The following is a 24,008-nucleotide window of genomic DNA, read 5'->3' on the forward strand; positions in this document are numbered from 1 at the left end:
TGAAAGAGTCCAAAAGCAGGAACTTGACTTGGCCGGATAGCGCCCTTCGCCGCACCCACAGAGCACTTCCAGGAAAAGACGGAGCTCCTTTCCCGCGCTTTCCGGAGAGGGCTGACCGCGCATGTGCACTACTCACCCCTCCCCAGGCGGAGCTGGACCAACGCATGCGCATAGCACCTCCATTGAGTGAGGCATGCGTGCTCGGGGCTCTCTCAGGCGCAATCCTACCTGGGAGAGAAAGAGAGGGAGTGTTGCCTGGGCGCCTTCTGACAGGAATGGGGACCAGCATAACGGGCCAGAAGGGTATGCTTGGAATGTGGGACCTAGATTTGGGACCTTGAAATGTTTTTTTTTTTTCTCACCGCTGCGGCCTCTCCCGTTGCGGAGCACAGGCTCCGGACGCGCAGGCACAGCGGCCATGGCTCACGGGCCCAGCTGCTCCGCGGCATGTGGGATCTTCCCACACCAGAGCACGAACCCATGTCCCCCGCATCAGCAGGCGGACTCTCCACCACTGCGCCACCAGGGAAGCCCGTTGAAATGGTTTTACGTCTTTTTTTTTTTTTTTTTTGGCTATTTATGGAAAGTAGTACCAGCGATTTTTCACTGAAACAAATAGTCGTGGCTGTCCAACTGTGTGTCAGTTACAGCTCTAGGCACTGGGTTCATCTCAGGATCAAGGCAAACAAAATTCCTGCCCTTGCCAACATTTATGAAGTAGTTGAGGGCTTAAAAGCCCATTTCACTCAGCCTCTCTCTTTTAATTCTCATAACCACGCCAAGAGTTTCCTAATATGATCATGGGGATTTTGCAGGAGAGGAGAAAGTGAGGTCCACAAGCTCAGGCAGGCCTGGGTTAACATCCCAACTCCATCACTTTGTTGGCTTGCCAGATTTAGCAAATTATAATACAGGACCCTCAGTTACAATTGAATTTCAGATAAACAGTGAATACTTTTTTTAAGGATAACCAGGTTCCATGCAATCTTTGGGACATACTTTTACTAAAAAGTTATTTCATTGTTCATCCGAAATTCGAATTTAACTAGTTGTCCAGTATTTTAACCTAGCAACCCTGCCCTTGCAGGTTTGGTGATTTGAGCCTTTACCCCTGCTGTCTTCTAGAGCAGAAGATAGGAATTCTGAAGCCCCGGGGAAGGAGTCCTGCCTCTGGGGGACAATTTCTTTGAGAGAGAGGACAGCGGGGAGAGGCCCTGGAGCAAGGTGGCTCTGAAGCCTGTGGAGGCAGGTCCTTCATGGATGGGGTCCTGGGGGCTTTGCCCCAGAAGAGCCACCTGACATCAGGCCCTCTCCAGAGAGCTGTTTTGTTCCCTCAGTTCCTGGTGATTTGATAGTGTTGAAACAAAACCTGCTTTCCCATCATAAATAACAAACTCCCTCTGTTCATAATGTTGAGTGTCTGTGCTGAGCCCGGCGCCGAGGGCCTTCGTTATTTTCAACACAAATACTTCCTCACCGCCTACCCTGCACTAGGCAGTTGTAGTTATTGAGATCACGTCTGTGAGCAAGGTGGACAGAGTCCTTGCCTTTAGGGGACTCACAGTCTAGGGGAAGGGGGGAATTGAGGAGAAATAGGTGAACACTTACATAATTAAATTGGCGGGGTGACTTAAATCAACAACCCTAAGCTGTAAAAATTATTCTCCCCATTTCACAGGTGAAGAAACTGAGGCTTGGAGAGGCTGAGCAGTTTGGGCAAGATTGCATTGTGGTCGGCGACGGAGCTGGAAGGTAAACCTTGACTCCCCCGTGGAGCTCTTACCGCTAGATTATGAGGCACCACTGAGGGTCTGCCCGGGAATGCATCATAATTTTGCGGAGGTTTCTTTGGTGGTGGAATTACCCCTCGGGCCTCGGCTTTTTCATCTTTCAGATGAAGGCATTGCAGCAGGTGGGTTCTCCGTGAGAAACAAACAAATAAAAGGCCTTTGAAGGGAGAGGCTGAGTCAATGACACCATTGAGGCTTGTCTGCTGGGAGGCACCTCTCTCCTGGGACAGAAACCATCTGACCACTGATCTCTGTCTCTCAGGAGGGCAGACCCTTCTGTATCACGTAGCGCTACACTCAGCCAGGAGCCAGCGGCCTCACTAGACCTGACATGAAATGCAAGGTCCTGAGCTGGGCGGGGGCCCAGGGAGAGGTTCAAAACAGTGAAGGGAACAAACCCATAATAAAGCTGGCCTTCCTGTGGGGAGAAACCGCAAGGTGCAGACTTGAAAGGGCCTCGCTGGGGTTCCCACTGCGCAGACCAAAGGGGGAGGCCTTAGCCCTCCTCCCGGGCAGCTGCAGCCTTGCCCTCAGGTCTCCACCTCCACTCAGGTAACTCGCATGCACACCGTGCACCTCCTTCACATCAAAGTGAAGCCTAGCCCCGGGCTGAGAGGAAACCAGAAAAACAGATTCCACCCCTAGCAACAGATTGCAGAGGAAACTTGCAGATACCACTTGGCAGGGCAGTCCCAGTACCAAGTTCTTTCTTCCTACTGGCCGGCTGTGCTCACACAGGGACAGGGGGTGGGGGGACTCCCCAGATTGTGTTAAAACTGCATTCCGTTGGGAAAATCAAAAGCTTTTCCCCAAACCTTATTAGTGGGTCTTTCCTCCAAGCTCAGCCTGTCACTTAGAAACTTGTTTGAGGGCCAGAGCCTCCATGAGGGTTGGAAAGAGCATCGTTGAAATTAGGTGCAATTATCGTTTCCATGTCTAAGGCCCCAAAAAAGGGAAAGGAGGTGGGGAAGGATGGGGCGGCCCTTCCAGCAAACCAGACGGGAGAGGATGCTGTGCTTGTTAGATTTTTTTTTAAGTGGTTTTTTTTTTTTTAAGCAAATGTGAATGAATTTTAACATGTTGTAGAATTCTTGAGAGGAAAAGAGTAGAGAAAATGCTATCATAATTTCTTTACTTCTTGGGGCTTTATCAGGTGTTTTGTACATGTTTTATTAACTTTTAAAAAATTATAAGAATGACACATACTTCCATAAAATATTTACGTAATTCAGAAGGTATGAAGTAAAAATGAAAGAAACCCCCGCCCAGCTGCAGCCACGCGCTACCCCACCTCCATTTGTCCTGCTTGGGACTCTGTGATCCTTCTGAGCCTGGAATTAGTCCTTCTTGCCCTGAGGGCCTTTGCACTTGCTCTTCCCTTAACAGCTTGGAATGCTTTGTCCTTTTTTCTCTCCCACCTCTCCGCCCTCCCTCCCTAAATCCAACCCGGCTAATTCTCCTGTGTCCTTCAGATCTGGTCTGGACCTCTCCCTGCACTGCCCCTAAGTCTTGACCCCTGTTTTCCCCTTGTCTCAACATGCCCTCCTTTCTCTTCCCAGGAGAGCAGGGGCTGTGCTCAGGCAGTGGCCCCAGTTCCCCTGTGCCTGGCGCACGGAAGGTACTCACTCAGTTGTGTTTGTTGAATGAATGAATGACTCCCTGTGGGATTATCTCTCTGTAATCTCTTTGTAGTATTTCATCCCAGTCATCTTTCTGCAGATGCCTGAAGAAGCATAATTTTTTTTTTATATGAATAGACCCTACTCTGCATTCTTCTGGTATTGCTGCCACTGGTCATAATAGTCACTGCAGTTTTCTGACAGTCATAAACTGGGCCAAGTGCTCCTCATGCAACATCTCACTTACTCCCTCCCATTTTACAGGAGAGAAAGTTGAGGCTCCGAGAAGTATATTTACTGGGTTTCCTAGAGATGCAAATGACAAAGCACGGACAGGAATAGTTTCTCTACTCTCAGCCACTATATGATATTGCCTCCAAGTCAAGGTAATTTAGTACTGATGAATGAATTCACCCATTTTTCATAGCCAGGAATTATATACCTGGATGTATGATGTAAAGCAGAGCAATAAAGAAAGTTAAACTGAATTTTAGTAAGAGGACCAAAATATTTGTAAGCTTGTAGGTCATCTGATTGATGAAGTCATGTTTGTTTGTTTTTAGGGAGGGGGTGTGTAATCCACTACCACAGACCCGACAGCAGCGGCCAGGATTGGCCAAACAGCCAGACTTTTTCCATCTACATCCTCCCCTTCCCCCACCTCATTCCAGATTATTTAGAAACAAATCCCAGGCATCATATTATTTCTTCTACAAGTATTTGAACAAATATCTCTAAAAAATAAGGATTCTTTAAAAAATAACCATGATCCCATTATCATACCAAAACTTGCATTCACAATCATCCTTTAATATCACTGAATATCCCATCACTGTTGAAATTTCCCCAGTCGTTTCATGAATTTTTTTCACAGTTGGTTCTTGTCAAAATGCAAGCAAGGTGCGTGCATACATGGCTGTTGGTTGATGTGTCTCTTAAGACTCCTTAATTCCACAGGATTCCCTCTTTTCCTTCCTTGCAGTTTATTTGTTGGAGACAGCTAGTCGTTTGTCCCAGAGAGCTTTGTGCAATTGAGAGTTTGTGGATTGCATCCCTGTGGTGTCATTTAACATGTTTTTCTATCCCTGGTAGTTCCTGTAAACTGGTGGTTAGACTTGGGGACTTGACTGTTTCTGGTTTGATTTCTTTTTTTTTCTTTTTTGCGGTACGCGGGCCTCTCACTGTTATAGCCTCTCCCGTTGGGGAGCCCAGGCTCTGGATGCACAGGCTCAGTGGCCACGGCTCACGGGCCCAGCCGCTCCGCGGCATGTGGGATCTTCCCGGACCGGGGCACAAACCCGTGTCCCCTGCATCGGCTGGCGGACTCTCAACCACTGCGCCACTAGGGAAGCCCCTGATTTTTTTTTAATAAAAATATTTAATAGGTGGGTGGAGATATTTAGGGCCTCCAGTCCAACCTCCCAGGGCCACTATGGCAGGGGTTTCCAGGTCGAGACATTCCAAGCAAGCCTGAGCCTCTCATTAACAGAAGGAGAAGCCAAGCTCAGGAGGCTTAGTTGTGCGCAGCAAAATCCTTGCAAAGTTCAAAATCCCTTCACGGAAGACCACCCCGGAGGAGGAAATCTGGGGAGAGCTTTAGAAGCTGCAGTTCCTTCCAGTGCATAGAGGTATCCTGTGGATGTGCCAGGAAGGTTCCTCAAGCCGGCTCTCTCTCTGCCTGCTGGCGCTCAGGGTGGCCCCAGCCCAGGCTGACTCATCCTGTCTGCCTTGTATTTCCTTCCTCCTCACACCCCAAGTGGACTGCTCATCGCTTTCCTCCACCCAGCCCCTGTTGTCGGAACTGCTGAAGGTGTGACCTAGAGACACCCCACCACTGCTTTCCATTCCCGTTCCAATGTCTAGTCCCTGCTTTGTGTGGAAAATCAGCCGACACTAAGCAGAGACTTGCTTTCATTTAAGAAGACTTTAAAAATTTTAAAGTAATCCTCGTCTTCCTTTTCTGCTGTTTTTTCCTTTTTGTGTGTTTTCCGTTTTAAAGACCTCTTGGCAACCGATTTTGAAAGAAAGAGACCTTTTACAAAAGACCAGAAGCGTGTTCCATGCCCACAGCCACGGTGATAAAACTGATAAAACTCCCTCAGGTGTTTTCCCCTCCAGTCGCCAGTCTTGACCGTGCCCAGGCGCACGCCAGGAGGGCTTCCCGATTTACCTGTCGACAGGGTCATGATTCATCCGGCACTCAGAGACAAGCGGCTGCCGGGTACCCAGGCTCTTCTTGGCACCGGAGAGTCAACAAACAAGATCACCAGGCGTCCGCACACACGTTGCTGGTATTTTGGTGGGGAGAACAGATTATAAGGAAGAAACTAAATACATATCATAAATTAAATAATGGTGTGTTACAGGGAAAACAAATCCGAGTATTAAGGGAGTGAGTGACTGGGTAGAAAACAGCAAAGAAGGTGGACAGAGAAAACCTGAATAATGAGAAAGAAGGATGGAGGGAAGAACACATGCGAAGAGCCTGAGGAGGGGCCGCGCTTAGAGAGTCAGAAGATCAGAGAGCAGGCGCCCGTTGCTGTGGGGTGTGGATACCGGAAGGTGGTAGGCGAGGAGGTGGGCAAGTCCAGACCATCAGGAGCTTCTCAGCCACAGTGAGGAATTGGGACTTTCTTCTAAGGCAGCAATTCCGACCTGGGCAGTTTGTCCCTGTCAGCATCTGGCAATGTTGGGAGATGTTTTTGGCTGTCAAACGTGGGGAGAAGGTGCTATTGACATCTAGCAGGGAGAGGCCAAGGATGCTGTGAAGCCCCCTACAAGGCGCAGGGCAGCCCCCAACCCGGCACAGAGTGAGCCAGTCCCAAAGGTTAACAGTGCCGCTGTTGAGAAACCCTGGTGCACAGGCAGCAGGAGGCCCCTGGGGGGCTGGGAAAGGAACTGCACTTGCTCAGGAGGATGTGCTCCTGGACCAGGGTGCTGGCCTTGAAGCTGGAGAGAAGGCAGATATTTCAGAATTCTTTTTATTAAAGTAAGCCGTGGTCAAACATGTCTTGGAAATGCTGTATACTACATCGAGAGATACAGTCCAGCATGAATCTCAGAGCAAAGCTCTTTGGGTTCAGTTGTGGACATTGTCACTTGCTGCCTGTGTAATCTTGGGCAAGATTCTCAACCTCTCTGGGTCTCAGTTTCTTCATGCGTGAAACGAGGGTAATAATAGTAACTACCTCATAGGGTTAGCATAAGAATTCAATTAGTTAATATGTGTAAATGAGTTAGTGTGTCTGGCCCATTGTGAAAACGCAATAAACATTATCTATTATTAGGACATGTTCCTCTTAGGAGTGTCCCTGTGCATATCTATGAATTGAAGGCTCTGAGAAGTCCTGCATTAAAAATCTTACTAAGCTTGTTCAACCTGCATTTGCTGAGCTTATTTTTTCATAACCTTTCCCCGTGAACGCTCAGAAAACCAGAGCCCCTTAGAACATATTTTGAAAACAGCTTTATTGAAATATAATTCACATATCATACAATTCACTTTCTTCTTTTTTCTTTTTTTATAAATTTATTTATTTTATTTATTATTTTATTTTTGGCTGCGTTGGGTGTTCGTTGCTGCGCGCGGGCTTTCTCTAGTTGCGGTGAGCAGGGGCTACTCTTCGTTGCAGTGCACTGGCTTCTCATTACGGTGGCTTCTCTTGTTGCAGAGCACGGGCTCTAGGCGCGCGGGCTTCAGTAGTTGTGGCACGTGGGCTCAGTAGTTGTGGCTCGCGGGCTCTAGAGCGCAGGCTCAGTAGTTGTGGCGCATGGGGCTTAGTTGCTCTGCAGCATGTGGGATCTTCCCAGAGCAGGGATAGAACCCGTGTCCCCTGCACTAGCAGGTGGATTCTTAACCACTGTGCCACCAGGGAAGCCCCCAAATTCACCCTCTTAAAGGATACAATTCAATGGTTTTTATAGTATATTCCCAGAGTGTGCAACCATCATCACAATCTGATTTTGGAATATTTTTGTCCCTCTCTAAAGAAACCCTGCCCCTGATAGCAGTCATTTCTCATTCTCCCCTCCCCCAGCCCCTACAACCACTGATCTACTTGCTGTCTTTATAGATCTTCCTGTTCTGGAGAATTCATGTAAATGGAATCATACACTGTGTGCCCTTTTGTGACTGACCGCTTTCAGTCAGAAGAATGTTTTCAAGGTTCACCCACATTGTGGCATGTATCTGTGCTGCATCCCTTTTTATGGCCAAATAGTATTCCACTGTGTGGACATACCACATTTTATTTATTCATTTATTAGTTGAGGGACTTATATCATTTCCACTTTTATGACTAATGCTGCTGTGAACATTCCTGTGGATGAACACTGTGTGGGTGTGTGTTTTCCTTTCTTTTGGGTGTGTACCTGGGAGTGAAATGGCTGGGTCGTGTGGTAGCTCTGTTTAGCATTTGGCAGAAGAGAGTGCTCTTTGTGGTGTGTTGATGCTGTCATTTTGTCTTCTCTGCTGTTTTCCTTCCACCCGCTGCCTCTCCTCCCCTCCCCACCCTATCCACCATCTAGGGCGTGGGTCAGAACTTTGCCACTCCCCAGCCGTGTGTGGCCTTGAGCAAGTAATTTACACTTCTCTGAGCCTCCATTTTCTCATCTGTAAAATGGAGATACAGATGAAATGAGATTATGTATGTAACGTTCTTACTCTCATGTCTGGCCATCAACTGCAGCTGTATTCTTGCTAGCAGCATCTGTGAGTGTGCCGGTCAGATCATATCGGTATAAGCATTATATATTGGTAGATGTGATTGCAAACAGTGTCATTACCAGGAGTCCTGTGCTTGCCTCCCAGGAGGAATAGGACAGGCTCCTTCTCTTCACTTCCACTAGATTCTGGTGGAATGGGATGGGCACCAAGGGCTGCATCTTCTCCTTGTGACTTTTTTTTTTTTCTTTTAATCTCGAAGTGATTGCATTGCCGTGCAGTCTCAGTGGAAGCCCCTGCACACACATCCTTGCCAACCCTTGATCGTGTCAGCATTCTTTATTTTTTGCCTGTCTGAGGGTAGGAAGCTGTGCCACTTTAGGGTTTTAATGTGGGTGCCAGGCACCTCACCTGGACTCTTTCGTTTAGCACCTACAGACACCCTGTGAGGCAGGTACAAAAATTCTCCCTGTGTCACAGATGAAGTGGGGGGCGGCCCTTATGACATGGAGGCAGGCAGTCTGGCTCTGCTGCCTGGGCTCTCAGCCGCAGCTTAACTCTGCTTCCCGTGGAGCCAGGACTGGCAGACGAACATGAGAATGACCTCGGGGCGACTACTTAAGACCATTAAGAAATTGAAGAAACATGCTCTTCTTTTTCATTCAACAAACATTTATTGAGCATCTGCTCTGTGCCAGATGCTGCAAACAAAGTAAAGTCCCTGTCCCCAGGGCTTAGAGTCCAGCGGGGGAGACAGAGCAAATAAATCTGTGAGAGCACTTCAGCTCTAGGGAGAAAAACGAAGCAGGGTTAAGAGGCTGCAGAGTGACGGGGGTGATGACTCTGATGGGAGGTTGGGAAGGCTTCTGAAGGAGGTGGCGTTTGTACGGGGACCTGAATGAAGTGAGGGGTGGACCACGTGGCCACCTGCAGGGAGAGCTTTCTTGGAGGAGGGAACAGCAAGTGCGAGTCTTTGCGGGGGCGGGGGGGCTTGGTTGGGATGTTTGAGGAACAAGGAAGCTGTGGTCAGCAGAATTCTAAAGGCATCCCCCCAAGATTCCAGCCTGTGGTCATTCGACCAAACACGAATCCAGCTACTGCTGTAAAGGGACTTTGCATTGGTAATTAAAGTCCCAAGTCAGTTAACCTTGAGATGCAGAGATGAGCCAGGTACGTCAGGTCTAATCAGTTGAGCCCTTTAAGAGCAGAGAGCTCTCTCTGGCTCTGGCAGCGAAATCAAGGGGGACTGAAGCACAGGAAAGATGCCGTGTGCTGTTGCTTGCTGAAGGTGGAGGGAGGCACATGCAAGGTGGCCTCTAGGACCTGAGAGCTGCCCCCAGCTGAAAACTGTGAAGGAGGTGGGGACTGCAGTCCTACAACCACAGGAACGGAGTTCTGACAGTTACCAGCAGGAGCTCAGAGGAGAACCCTCAGCTCCAGACAAGAGCACAGCTGGCCAACACCTTGACTTCTGCCTGGGTGAAGGGCCCAGTCAGACCTGCTGGACTTCCAACCTCCAGAACTGTGAGCTAATAAGTTGGTGTTATTCTAAGCTGCTAACTTTGGGGGTGATTTGTTACACAGCAGACAAAATGGATACAGAGGCCGTGTGGCTGGAACGGAGGACGCGAGTGGGGCGAAAGAGGAGATGGGGCCCGACAGGTAACGACGGGCCAGATGCCACAGGGCTGTGTAGGCGGTGGTGAGGACTTTGGCATCTGTGCATAGGGACACAGAGAACCACCACAAGCATGAAGCTCTCAGCCCTCCTTGCCCACTGCTCCCACGCTTGTCTCCTCTCATTTTCCATCCTGCGCAGTGTTCCTTCCACCACCACACCCCAGTGCCTGACGTCCGTCTACTGATGTGTGAATCAGTTGAGGCGCTATTGATGGGGAGTGACAGGAAAGCAACACAAACTACCTAACCCCAAAGTCCAGGGACTTCAGGCTTAGCTGGATGCAGGAGCTCAAATATTATTGACTACTTTCAGAAATCTGCATCTTTCCATCCCTCCACTTTGCTTTCTTCTGCTGTCTTCATTCTCAGGCAGGCTCTTCCCACGTGGTGGCTGGTATGGTTAGCAGCAGCTGTGAGCTCACATCCTGCCATGTTATCCCAAACAGAGTGATCCCATCTTTCCTGTATGGTTCCCCTAAGAGTCCTGGGATGATAGCATTGGCCCAGCTTGGGTCACATGACCACCGCAGAGCCAGTCACAAAGGCTGGGGGTGGGGTGGGTACAAGAAATTCAGTGGTCAGGCCTCTGCCATGTACCTTTTCTAGGACGTGGAGCACAGGGGAGGGGAGGGGAGCACGGGGCTGTAGGCCTGAACTGAGAGAGGAAGGGATAGTCCTTTGGGGTCTTTTAGGTGCTTGCTGGGGTGCCGTGAGTAGCAGAGAAGGGTCTGGATGCTGGGGGGCAAAGCCGGCAGATGTCCACTAGAGCAGCCAGCTCCGTCCGTGCCTCTGGGTGCCGTGGGCACTGTGGGCGCCTGCAGCAAGGATGCAGCTTCTGCATGGAGATTCCAGAACCTCACACGTGCTCTGCTCAGATCACAGCGCGCTCATTCCTCCCCTCATTATCTCTGCATCCTGTTAGGTCTTGGTACAGGTATTGGGAGTCGTGGGAATACCACAGAACCCTGCCTCTGCCCCGGTTGTTCACTGGAGAAATAACCAGAGAAAGAAACTCAGCTGAACAGAGGCTTGGACCAACGGAGCAGCCCTGGGAGGCTCATGCCATAGAGAGTCACTGTCACAAACAGACAGGTGCTGAGAGGAGCAGCTCAGAAAGTCTGTCCAAGCCCCAAACAGATGAGGACCCACAGCCAAATGTGAGGCCAGCTGGAAGGTCCCTGGCCAGGGAGGAGAGCCCCTGGGCTGGGGGAGGGTCCAACAGGATGCTCCAACCCATTGCCTGCATGGAGGGTCGGGATGGGCACCAAGGGCTGCATCTTCTTCTTGTGACTTTTTTTTTTTAATTTACTTATTTATTTTTGGCTGCATTGGGTCTTCGTTGCTGCGCACAGGCTTTCTCTAGTTGCAGCGAGCGGGGGCTACTCTCTGTTGCGGTGCGCGGGTTTCTCATTGCGGTGGCTTCTCTTGTGGAGCACAGGCTCTAGGCGTGCGGGCTTCAGTAGTTGTGGCACACAGGCTCAGTAGTTATGGCTCGCGGGCTCTAGAGCACAGGCTCAGTAGTTGTGGCTCACGGGCTTAGTTGCTCCACGGCACGTGGGATCTTCCCGGACCAGGGCTCGAACCCATGTCCCCTGCATTGGCAGGCGGATTCTTAACCACTGCGCCACCAGGGAAGCCCTCCTTGTGACTTTTGAAAGGCAGGATTGGAAACAGGTCAGGGAGGACAGGTGTGCTGGTTGGTTTGGAGAGCCTCCCCTCCCCAGACACCAATAATCATTGTGCTTGGCCTTACAGTGACCACAAGGACATCATCAGGCCCCCTCTCCCCTGCCACACGGACCCTGCTGGGGCTGGTCCAGCCACACCAGCCTCTGTGCTGTTCCTGAAATCCACCCGTCCACTCCTGTCTCTGGGCCTTTGCACCTGCTGTTCCCATTGCCTGCAGCACTCCCCACACATCACACATCGTCCTGTGGCTTGCTTCTAGGCTTCTGCTCCTAGGCTTCTGCTCAAGTGCCCCCTTAAGGACTTTTAGATCAGGCTCAGTTTGCTGCAGTAACAAACAGGCCCCAATTCTCCAAGTTCAGGCACAGCCAGTGCTCATCTCTCACACACACTGCATGTCTGGTGTCATCCCTTGAGGGCTCTGGTGGTCACTTAGAGGCCCAGGCTGACTGAGGCTCCGTCTCTACTTATATTTTCATTGTCACAGTGGCCACGGGACGGGAGTGTGGAGAATCACACAGTGGCTTTGCAGTCCCACCGGGTAGTAACACCGATCACTTCCATTCACGTTTCGTGGCCAAAGCCAGTGACAAGTGTCCAGAAGGAGAAGCAGAAACTTTCAGTGAACAGCACAATGTGACCCCTTTTCTTAATCACCCTACATCTGCTCACCCCACCCTGCTTTAATGCCCTTCCCTGCACTGCTCCCTACCTGACATTATATTATATTTAGTTGTTTGCGTCTTCCCCTAGAATCTAAGCTCCGTAAGGGCAGGGTTTGTCTGGTTTTGTTCACTGCTGTACCTGCAGCACTTAGAACACTGACTGGTATACAAAAGGTTCTCAAATACATTTTATTTAAGTGGATTAGTAGTAACACAAATTGTTAATGTCTAAGGTGCTTACCATGTGCCTGGCACTGTTCATGCATTAACTCATGCGATCCTCATTTCAGTCCTATGGGGGATGTAGGTCTATTATGACTGCCAGTTTCCATACAAGAAACTGAAGCTCAGAGAGGTTGAGACACTTGCCGAAGGTCACACAGCCAGTTGGTGGGCAGAGCCAGCCTCTTGATCTGAGACGTACTGCTGGGCCCAGCTGCTTATGAGCAGGGAGCAGGTTCACAACATCCAGGCATAGCAACTCAGTGTCCATCGCGTGCAGGGACGGGGGCTGGGCGCACGTGCAGAAGATAGAGTGACAGTGGCTAAAAAGAAACAGAAGTATCATGGATTAGTGGGTAGCAGGGAGGCACATCTTATTTCATGCTCAAAAAAATCACAAGAGCAAGTGTTCAAATCCCCACTGAGCAGAGGGGGAAACTGAGGCGGTGCTAGGACTTTCCAGGGTGCTGCTACTCTCGAAGGGACAGTGGGACTTTGGCCCCAGTCATCCAGACGTGGAGGCTGGAGACCTCACTGCTGTCCCACTTCCCAGCCGACCTGTGCAACCAGGGCATCGAGAAAGATGCGTTTATTTCCACCTGCAGCCCCTCGGCAGTCAGCTGGACCAGCTTCCCTCACCCGACTTTCCGAAGCCCCGTCATAGAGATATAATGCAGGACGTTGCCTTATTGCTTTGCAGGGGCAGTTCTATCTTTCCAGCTCAGAAGAGTAGAGTAATTTTCATGTTTTCTTCCCACACGTGCTTGTACTTCTGCCCCCGTCAGTGCCTCACCTCACCTTGGGCTCCATCTCGCACCCCCCACCCCTTCCTTACCCTCTGTCACACCCGCGTGGCCGCATGGTTGCAATAATCATACGCGTGAAGTGCATGCAGGGTTTCGGTCTCTAGCCTCACCCCTTCCTAGCCCTCTGACTCTGAGCATTTTAGCCTCTCTGAGCCTCAGTTTGCTCATCTGTCACGTGGGGGTAACCATCATACCTGTCTCAGAGGGTTGTGAGGATAAAATGCATTCTCACTATTAGGACACACACAGTAAGTGCTCAATAAATGGAACCAATCGTTACTTCGAAGGCCTCTGGTGGTATCAGATTTCTCTGCTAAAACATTCGGTGTCTATAAAAATCGGCAGTGTTTTTCATTGCCTCACTGTTTGGAAATGCAAAAAACTTGCAAACACTCAGATATTCTCCAGTGCAAGATTGATGCAATGCTTTCCGTATACACAGTGGAAAACTCTAGAAGCTGATAACAGGAACAAAGTGCATACTGCCTGGCTACCCGTTGGGTGAAAAGGCCAGCTGTGTCCCATTATCCCACTTTAGTACATTGTATTTTGGGGGACTTCCATCTTCTGTATTATATATATCTGAAATGTTTGAACCATTTTATAAGATAGGGATTATTTTGTCTTTAGGAAAAAGGGAAGGAGACGTGAGTCTCATGTAATCACAGTCAGCAAAGGATTTTTGTATTTCTGAGACTTTGTCTCCCTCCTTCCCAGACTTGGCTTCAAAGAGTTTGGGGTTCTTAAAGCAGAAATCCTTGTTCCTGGTGCTTTTTGGAACTCGTTTTGCTGCTGAATGTAGAGTAAATGGGTCTTGTAGGTTTGATTACAGTCTGCCGTGAGGGCATCACTCATTTCTCTTCACTTGCCCTGTGCCGGTTCTCAGCCCACCTGTCTTTACACAAAGTTTAGTGCTGCCTTATTTGGTGGCTTTAGTGGGAGTTGTCCCCTAGCCCTCACTGTGGAGGTAGCAGCAGATGAGGCTGTACCCTTTCTACCTCGTGCACCTCTTTCTTCTACCTGCCTTGAAAACCATACCCACGTGCTTGAAAACTGTTTTCTTAGCCCTGCATGTGGAGGTGGTGCTGGTGGCTGGACAACCCTTGAACTCCACTATGTGGAGTGCCCAGTGCCACTCGGCATCCCTGCCCGGTCCTGTCACTCAGGTTCATTTGCCAATGCCAGCCGTTCTATCGAGCAAATGGGTTTCATTAAGAGACACTACCAGCCATCCAGACCTTCTCAGGTAACTCATTAGCATGTTGTCTAGACAAGGTAAATTCTGGAAAGAAAATAACAGGGGGCAGGCAGAGGGGAGCAGGCACCAAATCTGTGGTTGGGGAACCTCTCAGGTGATTGTCCCAAAATCACAGGGCATCCAATGACCAGTGGCTTCTATTTCTACCGCATTTGATGGGGAGTTGGTTTGGCGTCTCTATCAAAGGACTGCTTCATGGCTCCGCAGTCAGGACCAGGAGCCAGGACCTCCCTGAGAGCAGCCCAACTTCCCAGCTGCAGGCACAATTCACCTTGGTTTTTGTAGTGGCTAATAGCATATGATCTGTGGCCAGAGTTCCCGGGTTCACACTTGAGTTCTGCCACTTATTAGCTGTGTGACCTTGGGCAAATTATCAGTCTCTCTGGACCTCACTTTCTCTGTCTTTAAGAGGAGGATGGTAAAGTATCTGCCTCCTAGGTTGTTAGGAGGATTAAATGAATCAACACATTTCACTCATTCATTCATTAATACAAACATTCATAAGTAAAGAGCATAGAATGGGGCCTAGCACATAGAAAGTGATCAGTAAAAATTAACTGTCATTATTACTACTACTGTTATTATTATCATCATCATCTTACAATTGTGATGAAAATGTAGGTCAGTATAAGCACATTTTCAAAACTCTGGTCACATCTTTTCATCTTTTTGTCCATTTCCATCACTTTGATCAAAAGTCTGTCTGTGTTGGCTAAAGGTTATATTCTGACCCCCTTCAAGATCCTGGAGTTTGTTAACTGTAACATCAGCTTTGCCTCCATAGAACTTGGCAATCTCACCTGTTTATTTCGCTCCAGCCATCACCTGCAGTCTCCCACATGATCCTTCATCCTCATGCAGAATGCCACCTCCCTCCTCTGGTCGGTGTTGTCCATTCCTGGGGACAATCTCCCCTGTAAGTCTTCCTCACTCCCCTGCCCACCCCGTCTCTTGCCACTTCCTGTTCCTACAGCTCCTAGTTTTGGGAGCAGTTACATAGAATCTTATACGCAGACCCGGCCGCCTACTTGGTCTCTCATTTAAGATCCTTTTCACTCCAGTGTGGGTTTTTGAAATATAACTAAGAAAATATTGATGAAACCTTTACAGGGAAAATTATAAAACATTGTTTAAGGTCATGAAAGAAGACCAGAATCAATGGAGACATATGCCATATTTGTGGATGTAAGACTCAGTATTATAAAAAGAAGAATGTGTCCAAATTAACCTAGATCCCCTGAAATTCCAATAATTCTTTTTGGAATTTGCATTCTCAATGGACTTAACAAATCAATTCTAAAACTGTATGGAGAAACAAAGGGCAAGAATAATTTAGATAAATTGGAAGAAGAAGTTGGGCCGATTTAACTTACCAGACATAAGGCTTGTTACAAAGCTCTAGTTATTGAGAGAAGCTGATGTTGCAACAGTGGTGGATAAATAGATGAGTGGAGACTTGTTCCATGACTCAGGTGACCTTGAAGATAAGGGTAAAGGATGGGCTACTTTAAAAACTAGTTGCTATGACAACCATTTTTCCACGTCAAATTTTTTTTTTTTTGATTCCTACTGTGTATCATACTCAAAATTCACTTCAAAGTGGTTTACCTACGTGTGGGAATTCCCTGCGGTCCAGCGGTTAAGACTTCCAATGCAGGGGGTGCGGGTTTGATCCCTGGTCAGGGACCTAAGCTCCCACATGCCTTGGGGCTAAAAAACCAAAACATAAAACAGAAGCAATATTGTAAGAGATTCAATAAAGACTTTAAAAGTGGTCCACATCAAAAAAAAAAAAAAAGACCTATGTATGAAAAACAAAACTTCAAAAAAGAAAGCACATGACTTTGGGTAGGGAAGGATTTCTTAAATGCTGTAGGTCGGAAAGGTCAGGAAGACTAGTGGCCAGGCTGTGGGTCTGGAGTCACCACCTGCCAGCAGTGTGATGTCAGACACCCAGCTTCATCTTTCTGCACCTCGCCTCTCCTCGTCAAGGATGGGGGAACATTTGAGAAGACGCTATCAACTGTCTCCCTCGCCCAAGTCCTTCTCCTTGCTGGCAAAGCCCACCTCCCACTATGGGAGATGAACAGTCGGGCTAATTCCTTGCTAGTGAACGGTGGGGCTCAGTGGAGGGCTCTGCCCCAGTCCTGGCAGACGACACTGGCGGCCTGCGTGCCTTCAGTTTAGGGCAAAGGCTTCCCCTCCTAGTAGAGACGGACAGGACAAATGCCGCTCGTCAGAGTATTGTCACATCTGCGTGTGACACCTGGAGCTGCAGCAGCATTCCGTAACCATGAGGGAAGAAGCCAGTCTGCAGTTGATGGGGGAGCAGGAAGATGGAAAGAGCCTGGTCCTCGGAGAGTTCATGGGGACACCAATCCCACCTGGTACAGCCTGCCAGCAGACATCGAGTGCTGGGAGAAAACCCACCTTCCCCCTTGTTCTCTCTGCTTTTAATCGGCTGACCTGTGACCTGCTATCAGAACTGTTCTGACTGATGCAACAATGGTCCCAGTGTCGTAGGTTTGCTGGGAAAATTAGTGAGGTAACGATGTTTGTAAAACACTTAGCACGGTCCCTGGTGCCTGAGAGCACCAGACAAAGCGCAGCCCTACAGTCGCTGGAACACAGAAGCCCTTCACTGTGGCAACCGCAGTTAAGCTAACAGGGCCTCAGAGGCACTCGTGGAGCACATACAACGTTTAAAGCTCTGGTGAGTGTTTGATGAGCGCGATCTCACCGAGTCCTCCTGAAGATCATTTGCGGTTGGTGCCATTATTATGTTCATTTTACAGATCAGGAAACTGAGGCTCAGAGAGGCCTTAGGGCCTCAACTGAGGCTGAGGCTCCCAGCAAGAAAGTGGTGGAGCTGAGACTTGAATCCAGGCCTGTCTCCCAAACTCCAGAGCTTGTCCACAGTGCTGGACTGGTTGTCCTGGGACAGGAGCCCTGCTGGTTCCCGTCCCAGGTGGAAGCACTTTTGTGCGATCAATAAACCCTGCAGAATGAAGTGCCTCTCGGCTCCTGTAGATCCCAGCTCAGGGCCTCCGGTCCTTTCTCTTCCCCTGCCTGTGTTATGGCTGGTCCTGACGTGCTCCCCAGAGAGGCAGGGAAGGGCCAAAAATGCCTGGCTCAGACGCCTCCTAATAGAATTAGAATGTTCTTGTCAAGATGGATTTCTTCTGCGGATGGCCAAGCAAGCCAGTACTCAGCTGCCAGAGGCAGAGGACAAACACGATGTGTCACCACAGCTGACACTTTGTCTGCCGGGCTGGGCCTGCGAAGTGGGGCCTGTTATTTGCACTCCAAATCCAACTTGACTGGGAGAGTTTTGATAATTGTGATAACTTTGGGCTTTCCTCCCATGTTTCTGTCATTTCTCCCCTTCTTCTGAGGCCACTCTCCGTGTCAGTTTGCAAGAGCTCCATTGCTGGGACATGGCATGACATGGTGGCCCCTACCCTCTTTGGGGGTCTGATCAGCCCAAGACAGGGACAGCAAGGTGCTGATCTGGGGTAGGGGCCCCGGTGGTCTTCCTTGACCATCTTAACATCACCTCCTTCATGGAATTCCACAGACCGTGGGGAACCCTGGGTCAGAAACTGCTGTTTCTGTTGGCTTTAAATTCTGTCCCTGGCTCTCTTCAAGGATTTCTTGGCCGGCTTCAACCTGGACCCTGCACAGCGGATCCCCTCCGGAGCACAGGACTGGATGCTAATGAGGTCACCACCGAGCTCCCGGGGGGTCTCAGAGGCGAGAGCAGCTGGGAAGCTGAAGCCTGCAGATCACAGCCTCCTCGGGATGCCGCTCGTGCGGCCCAAGGCTTGGTGTCGGAGGACAACTGCACACAGACCTGAGTTCTTTTTCTCCTTGTCCAGTGTTCTGCAAATCTACCCACCCCGTTTTGCATGCTTTGCACCCAGGAAAGCTGGCCATACTGTCCTGCACCTGTGAATCCCCGTCTCCACTGGCCTCTCACTCGTCCAGCTGCTGCAACTCAGGGTTTAGCATCTACATTTTATTTACCCCGTTGAACTTCCATTGCGGTGGTCTTGGTTCTTATGTACTGGTCACAGATGAAGGACGTCCTGATTGAGACTGCGTTGAGCTTTTGGCCACTCACTCAAAAGAAGGCAAAATACAGGATTCGGGAGGCCCCTTCCCAGCTCAGCTTGGCCGGCAGGGGAGGCGTGCATGGATGCCATCTGCTGGGGGCTGCCTGGTCCTGTCTTCACACTGTGCCGTCGGCTCTGAAAGCCGGGGTGGGCAGGGGTGTGTGTGTAACGAGTCCACCCCCAGGTCGACCTCATCAACCATCCCTCTCTGTTGCCATTTCAAAACCCCTGGTATAACTTTCACTGCGATGTGGTGGCATTTACTTTGACCAAAGCATTACAGAGTCACAAATACATCCCCTCTGGGACTTTTCTCACTGCCCCTCTGGTTCTAAAATTCCACATTTTCAAACAAACTATGAATTGTTTCCCCTTCAGCTCCTGTCTATCTCTTTCCCTTTGGGCTGCTTCACATCACCTCTGACATTATACTATATCTGATACTCTAGCTGACTCTAAGGCCACTGCCTGTCCTCTCCCACTGGGATGGAAGCATCAGGAGGTCAGGGGCCTCGCACGTCTCCATTCCCTGTGTCTAGAATAGTACCCTGGGCATGGCACGAGCTCAACCAGTATTTCATGACCAACTGCGTTAGTCCATTCACTAAATATTGACTAGTGGATGTCCCACAATGTGTGTGGAGTCCTGTGGAGGGCATGAATGACAATCAGATGCACAGTTTATGGACAGCTGGGTGCAGATGCCGTGCCATGTATGTGTTTCACATCCATCATCGTGTTGAACCAGGGATCAGTGGGGCCGGTGGTCGGAAAGCTGGGCTCCACTGTCCAAATGCCTGGGTTCAGTTCTGGCCCCAGCACTTGCTAGGTCTGTGACCTCAGGCAAGGTGTTCAGGCCCCCTGCCACGTCAGTTTCCTCATCTGTAAATCCCTCTTATCTGGGGATGCCACTAGTACCTGTCTCATTGGGATGTTGCCCAGATTAGATGAGGTCATGCCTGTAACACACTTAGAAAGGTGCCCTGCGCGGGATACAGGCTCAGCAAAGGCAGCCGTCACTCATCCTTACAGCAGCCCTACTAAACAGGAACCGCTAGGATCCCCATTTAGCAGAACAGGAAACTAAGCCAGCTTGTTAGCAGGCAAAGCCAAACGAGACCCACCCTGCCCCTCAGGGGTTTGCAGTGTAGGGTAGAGGAGGAGACAGTGGTATAAAAAACTCTGCTCTGCATTGCACTGCGCTCAAAAAAGTCAAATGCAGGCAATGTACTTCATTTTCACCACTCAGTTCCCAATCCTTACAGAGGGACTGGCTCCAAAGCCTACACCCAGCTCACAAAACTATATTCCATGACTTCCAGAATGCCTTGGACTGATCTGTGTCATTTCGAGAGAATCCCAGTTATGCAAGGGCGCTTGGGGTGTGACCTCAGCATCATGTGATGGTAAGCATCTTACACAAGTAGCAGGATGTTTGAAGAGTGCTCTGTGAATGGAAAAGTCTCCAGTAATAATATCACAGCCCAGGAGCATCCCCAGTGATGGTGTAGGGTGGGCATACTGTTCCAATTCGTTCACAGGCTAAGTTCAGTTATGGGTTTCCTAGCCTCTCTAGCTAATGTCCATTCATACATAGACTGTTCCATTTCTGCTGTAAGAGTGCTGAGCCTGGGGACTGAGACGGCCGGCAGCAGAGTTCCCACGTGCTTCTTATTCCTTAAGCAGAGGTGAAATGCTCCATGCAAGGCGAGGCTGTTTGCTACAGCCTCACCTAAGAGAAGCTCCAGGCCCTGCATAGCAGGCTGGAACCTGCCTTAGACTAAGGCCCAAGAGGGGTAGTCATTACCCGGCCCTGGGCTTTGAATCTTGCCGATGGTGGTATTTATATTCTTAAAACCTGGCTGAGCAGGCAGGCATTTCACTGGGGTGGACCTCGTTTGAAGAGTTAAGTCATCAGCTAACAGTGTCTGCAGATGATTTCATGGAGACCACCCGGGAGATGGCCAGGGGCTTGGTCTCCTCTTTAGTCCTCAAGGTCACCGATGGCAATGGGCATTAATGGGCCAAGGACTGGGTAGAGGAGGTAAGGGTTAATAATAGTCGTCAACGTGGATGGGTACTTCCTATGGGCCATACGGTGCGCACGGCGTATTTATAAGACTCACGAATGGGAAGTATTATATCCGTTTTACAGAAAAGCAAAGCAAGTCTCAGAGAGGTTAAGTAATCTCAGCAGAGATTACCTGATGCTTGATCTCTGCTGTCTGGGGTGGATGATTCCAAATTCCACACTCAGCCTTAATTGGTCCTTAATTCATCCTCTTAGGAAAGCAGGAAAGAAGACAGTCTCTGAGAAGGGGAAGAGGGAGGAGAAATGAGGGGACAGGAGCATCAGGGGAAGAAAGGGTTTCGGGTGTGAAGGAGTGAGGTTGGGTGGCCTTGATGATTTGCCCCAAGGCTCCCGGAGGAGCCCGAGCCTGTTGGGCAGGAGTGTCCACTGGCAGCTGGCTACGGAACTCCCAGGGCAAATGACGGAGGTGTGGCACCGAAGCAACTCCAAAAGCCATTCTGTGTGTTCCGCCTCAGGATCAGCAGGACTTTCTGGGTTGCAAGTGACAGAAAACCTAATCAAACCAGCTTAACAGAAAAAGAAATATCGGCTCACGTAACATAAAAGTGCAGAGTCGATGGCTTCAGGCAAGGCTGTGTCCGGGTGCTCCAGCAGTGCTTCTCCCTGTGTTGTCTCCTTTTCTAGGCAGATGGTCTCTAAGAAAGACGGTGATCAGCAGCCCCAGGCTTAGATCCAGTGCTCTCAGCAATTCCGGTGGAAAGAAGTGCATCTCACAAGAGTTCCAGCAGGAACTTTAGCACTGAGTGGCATTGATGCTGACTAACATAGCCTGGGTCCATTTATTGCAAGCTCAGGATGGGCCAATCCGTTGCAAGTGCCTTACTTGTTCTAGCCCACTGCATTCTCCTGGACTCAGTGAGGTAAATGTTGTTCTTACTCCCATTTTACAGAAGGGGAGAAAGAGGCTTAGAGAGACTAAGGAAGGACCTTGCCCTTGATCACCCAGCTAGAGCTGCAGAGCTGGGATCTGTAGGCTCCAGAGGAGACCACACGCAGCGGCTGTGACGCCCTGCCCGCCGGCTGCGTCTCCCATGTGTCCCCTCAGTGCTCGTGCCCCTCGTGGCTGAAGACGAGGAGCTTTCATACAGCATGGGCCCTAAGGCCAGGGCCTCTAGTGAGCTGGGGCTCTCTGGACAATGTAGTGTCTGTCTTGTCCATCCCCAGGGGAAAATCTGGCTGTACTGGACTCCGGAGATGCAGCAAATGGGGTCTTCACCAGTGTATGTTCCGGAGAGATTTTTTTTTTTTTACATAGTTTTTTTGCTTGTTTACTTTTTAAAAAATTGAGATGAAATTCATGTAACATAAGTAACTATTTTAAAGTGAACAGTTCAGCGGCCTTTAACATAGTCACAGTGCTGTGCATCCGTCACCACTGTTTAGTTCCAGAACATGTCGTCACTCCAGATAGAAACCCCACACCCATTAGGTGCTCACTCCCCATCTCCCTTCTCCCCCCAGCCTCTGGCAGCCACAGCTCTACTTTCTGTCTCTACAGATTTGCCAGTTCTGGATATTTCACTTAATTGGAATCATACAACATGTGATCTTTTGTGTCTGGCTTCCCTCACTCAGCATATTATTCTCCAGGTTCATCCCTGTTGTAGTAGGTATCCGTACTTCATTCCTGTTTGTGGCTGAATAATATTCCCTTGTACGACTATTCCACGATTTGTTCATCCATCCATCAGTTGATAGACATTTGGGTTGTTTCCACCTTTGGGCTATCGTGAATAGTGCTGCTCTGAACACTAGTGTCCAGCGTTTGTTTGGGTCCAGAACTGAATGTGTTTTCAATTATTTTGTGTACATACCTAGGAATGGAATCACTGGGTCATATGGTAGCTCTATGTTTAACTTTTTGAGGAACCGCCAAACTGTTCTGAGGGATTTTCATTTCAGTTGAGTTACAACTTTTATACTGACTACACGCGTTGTTAGTACACAGCTTGATACATTTTTCCATGTATATGGACCATTTCCGTCCCCCTACGGTGCTTCCTCAGACCTCTTCCCCAGCAGTACCTCTCCTCGTCCCCCCAACACTCTCACCATAGATTAGTTTTGGGACTTTATGGAAATAGATTCGCACAGCACGTTCTCTTCTGTGTCTGGCTTCTGTTTCTCGGCATAATGTCTGTGGGATTCATAGGTGTTGTGTACTGGTTTATTTTTTATTGCCGTGTAGTATTCTACTGTGTGAACAAGCTGTAATTTATCCATTCTATTTCTGATGGACATTTGGGTTGTTTCCAGTTCTCGGCTCTTAGGAACAAAGCTGCTTTAGGCAGTCCTGTGCTTATCTTTTGTGGGGATAGACACACACGCTCCTGCACATGCCACGGGGAGAGTGGCTGGGTCCCGGAGTGGGGCAGGGATGTGCTTAGTGTTAGGAGTTGCTGCCCAAGGTTTTCCAAAATGAACAACCTACTGTGCTTTCAGGCCAGCAGTGCATGAGCTTTCCAGTTGCTCCATATTCTCATCCACACTTGATTTTTTTTTTTTTCTTTTTTGCGGTACGCGGGCCTCTCACTGCCGCGGCCTCTCCCGTTGCGGAGCACAGGCTCCGGACGTGCAGGCTCAGCGGCCGTGGCTCACGGGCCCAGCCGCTCCGCAGCATGTGGGATCTTCCCGGACTGGGGCACGACCCCGTGTCCCCTGCATCGGCAGGCGGACTCTCAACCACTGCGCCACCAGGGAAGCCCGAGCTCTTGATTTTAATACATGAAGAAATTCACTTTGCAGATGTGTCATAACTAGCCCCCCTTGTTGGATATATTTAGATTATGATTGATCTTTTGCTGCTACAAAGAGAACTGCATTTAATAACCATGTACAAAAATGGTCTTGCTCCTGTGCAAGGGTAGGTCTCTAGGATTAGTTTCTAGAAGTGGCATGGCTGGGCATGTGAACTTGGAGTTTTGATGGATACTCCCAGATGACCCTCCAGAGGAATTGTACCACCAGCAACGTATATGGGAGCCTTGCCAGCATGGCATATTATCCCAGCCTTAGTCTCCTTGGGGAGGAGGGGTGGGGGCAGGGGCGGAAGGGTAGCTTCCAGGGCATCTGGTCCTCTTCAGAGGTTTCAAACTCCTGACACCCAAGCCAGCAACTTCCGCTGACATCTTACAGATTTTATAGAAAAGTGGATAGCAAATGCCCGTATCCCCGTGGCCTAAGTTCCACCACTAACATTTACTAAACTTGCTTTTCCTCATTACCTGTCCTGCTCACAGACATTAGTATAAGACAGCCCAATTTTAAAAGTTATTGTGAAAAGTTTTTAGATAAATGCTAAAGTTTCATAGATTGAGGTGTTATAGGACTAGAGTGCAGAGTTATTTTATTCATTCATTTAGATTTTTGAACTATGTGTTGTCATAGCCTTCTAGGACAAGTCTGTCTCTTT

General features: G+C 49.3%; 2 long non-coding RNA genes across 2 annotated transcripts; one reads left to right on the forward strand and one right to left on the reverse strand.

Moving 5' to 3' along the window:
- The first annotated feature begins 270 nt into the window (after positions 1–270).
- Positions 271–19,364, forward strand: LOC113609546 (uncharacterized). The gene is made up of 3 exons (XR_003428673.1): positions 271–303; positions 1,679–1,752; positions 18,038–19,364. It is a non-coding gene; the product is annotated as an uncharacterized LOC113609546 (long non-coding RNA).
- On the reverse strand, positions 12,287–21,457 carry LOC113609545 (uncharacterized). The gene is made up of 3 exons (XR_003428672.1): positions 20,709–21,457; positions 15,763–15,866; positions 12,287–12,648 (listed from the first exon to the last, which is right to left on the reverse strand). It is a non-coding gene; the product is annotated as an uncharacterized LOC113609545 (long non-coding RNA).
- Positions 21,458–24,008: the final 2,551 nt, after the last annotated feature.

This window comes from Aethalodelphis obliquidens, unplaced genomic scaffold (assembly GCF_003676395.1).
Source record: "Aethalodelphis obliquidens isolate GAN/ISIS:26980383/991018 unplaced genomic scaffold, ASM367639v1 scaffold57, whole genome shotgun sequence".
In the NCBI taxonomy this organism is placed as follows: Eukaryota; Metazoa; Chordata; class Mammalia; order Artiodactyla; family Delphinidae; genus Aethalodelphis; species Aethalodelphis obliquidens.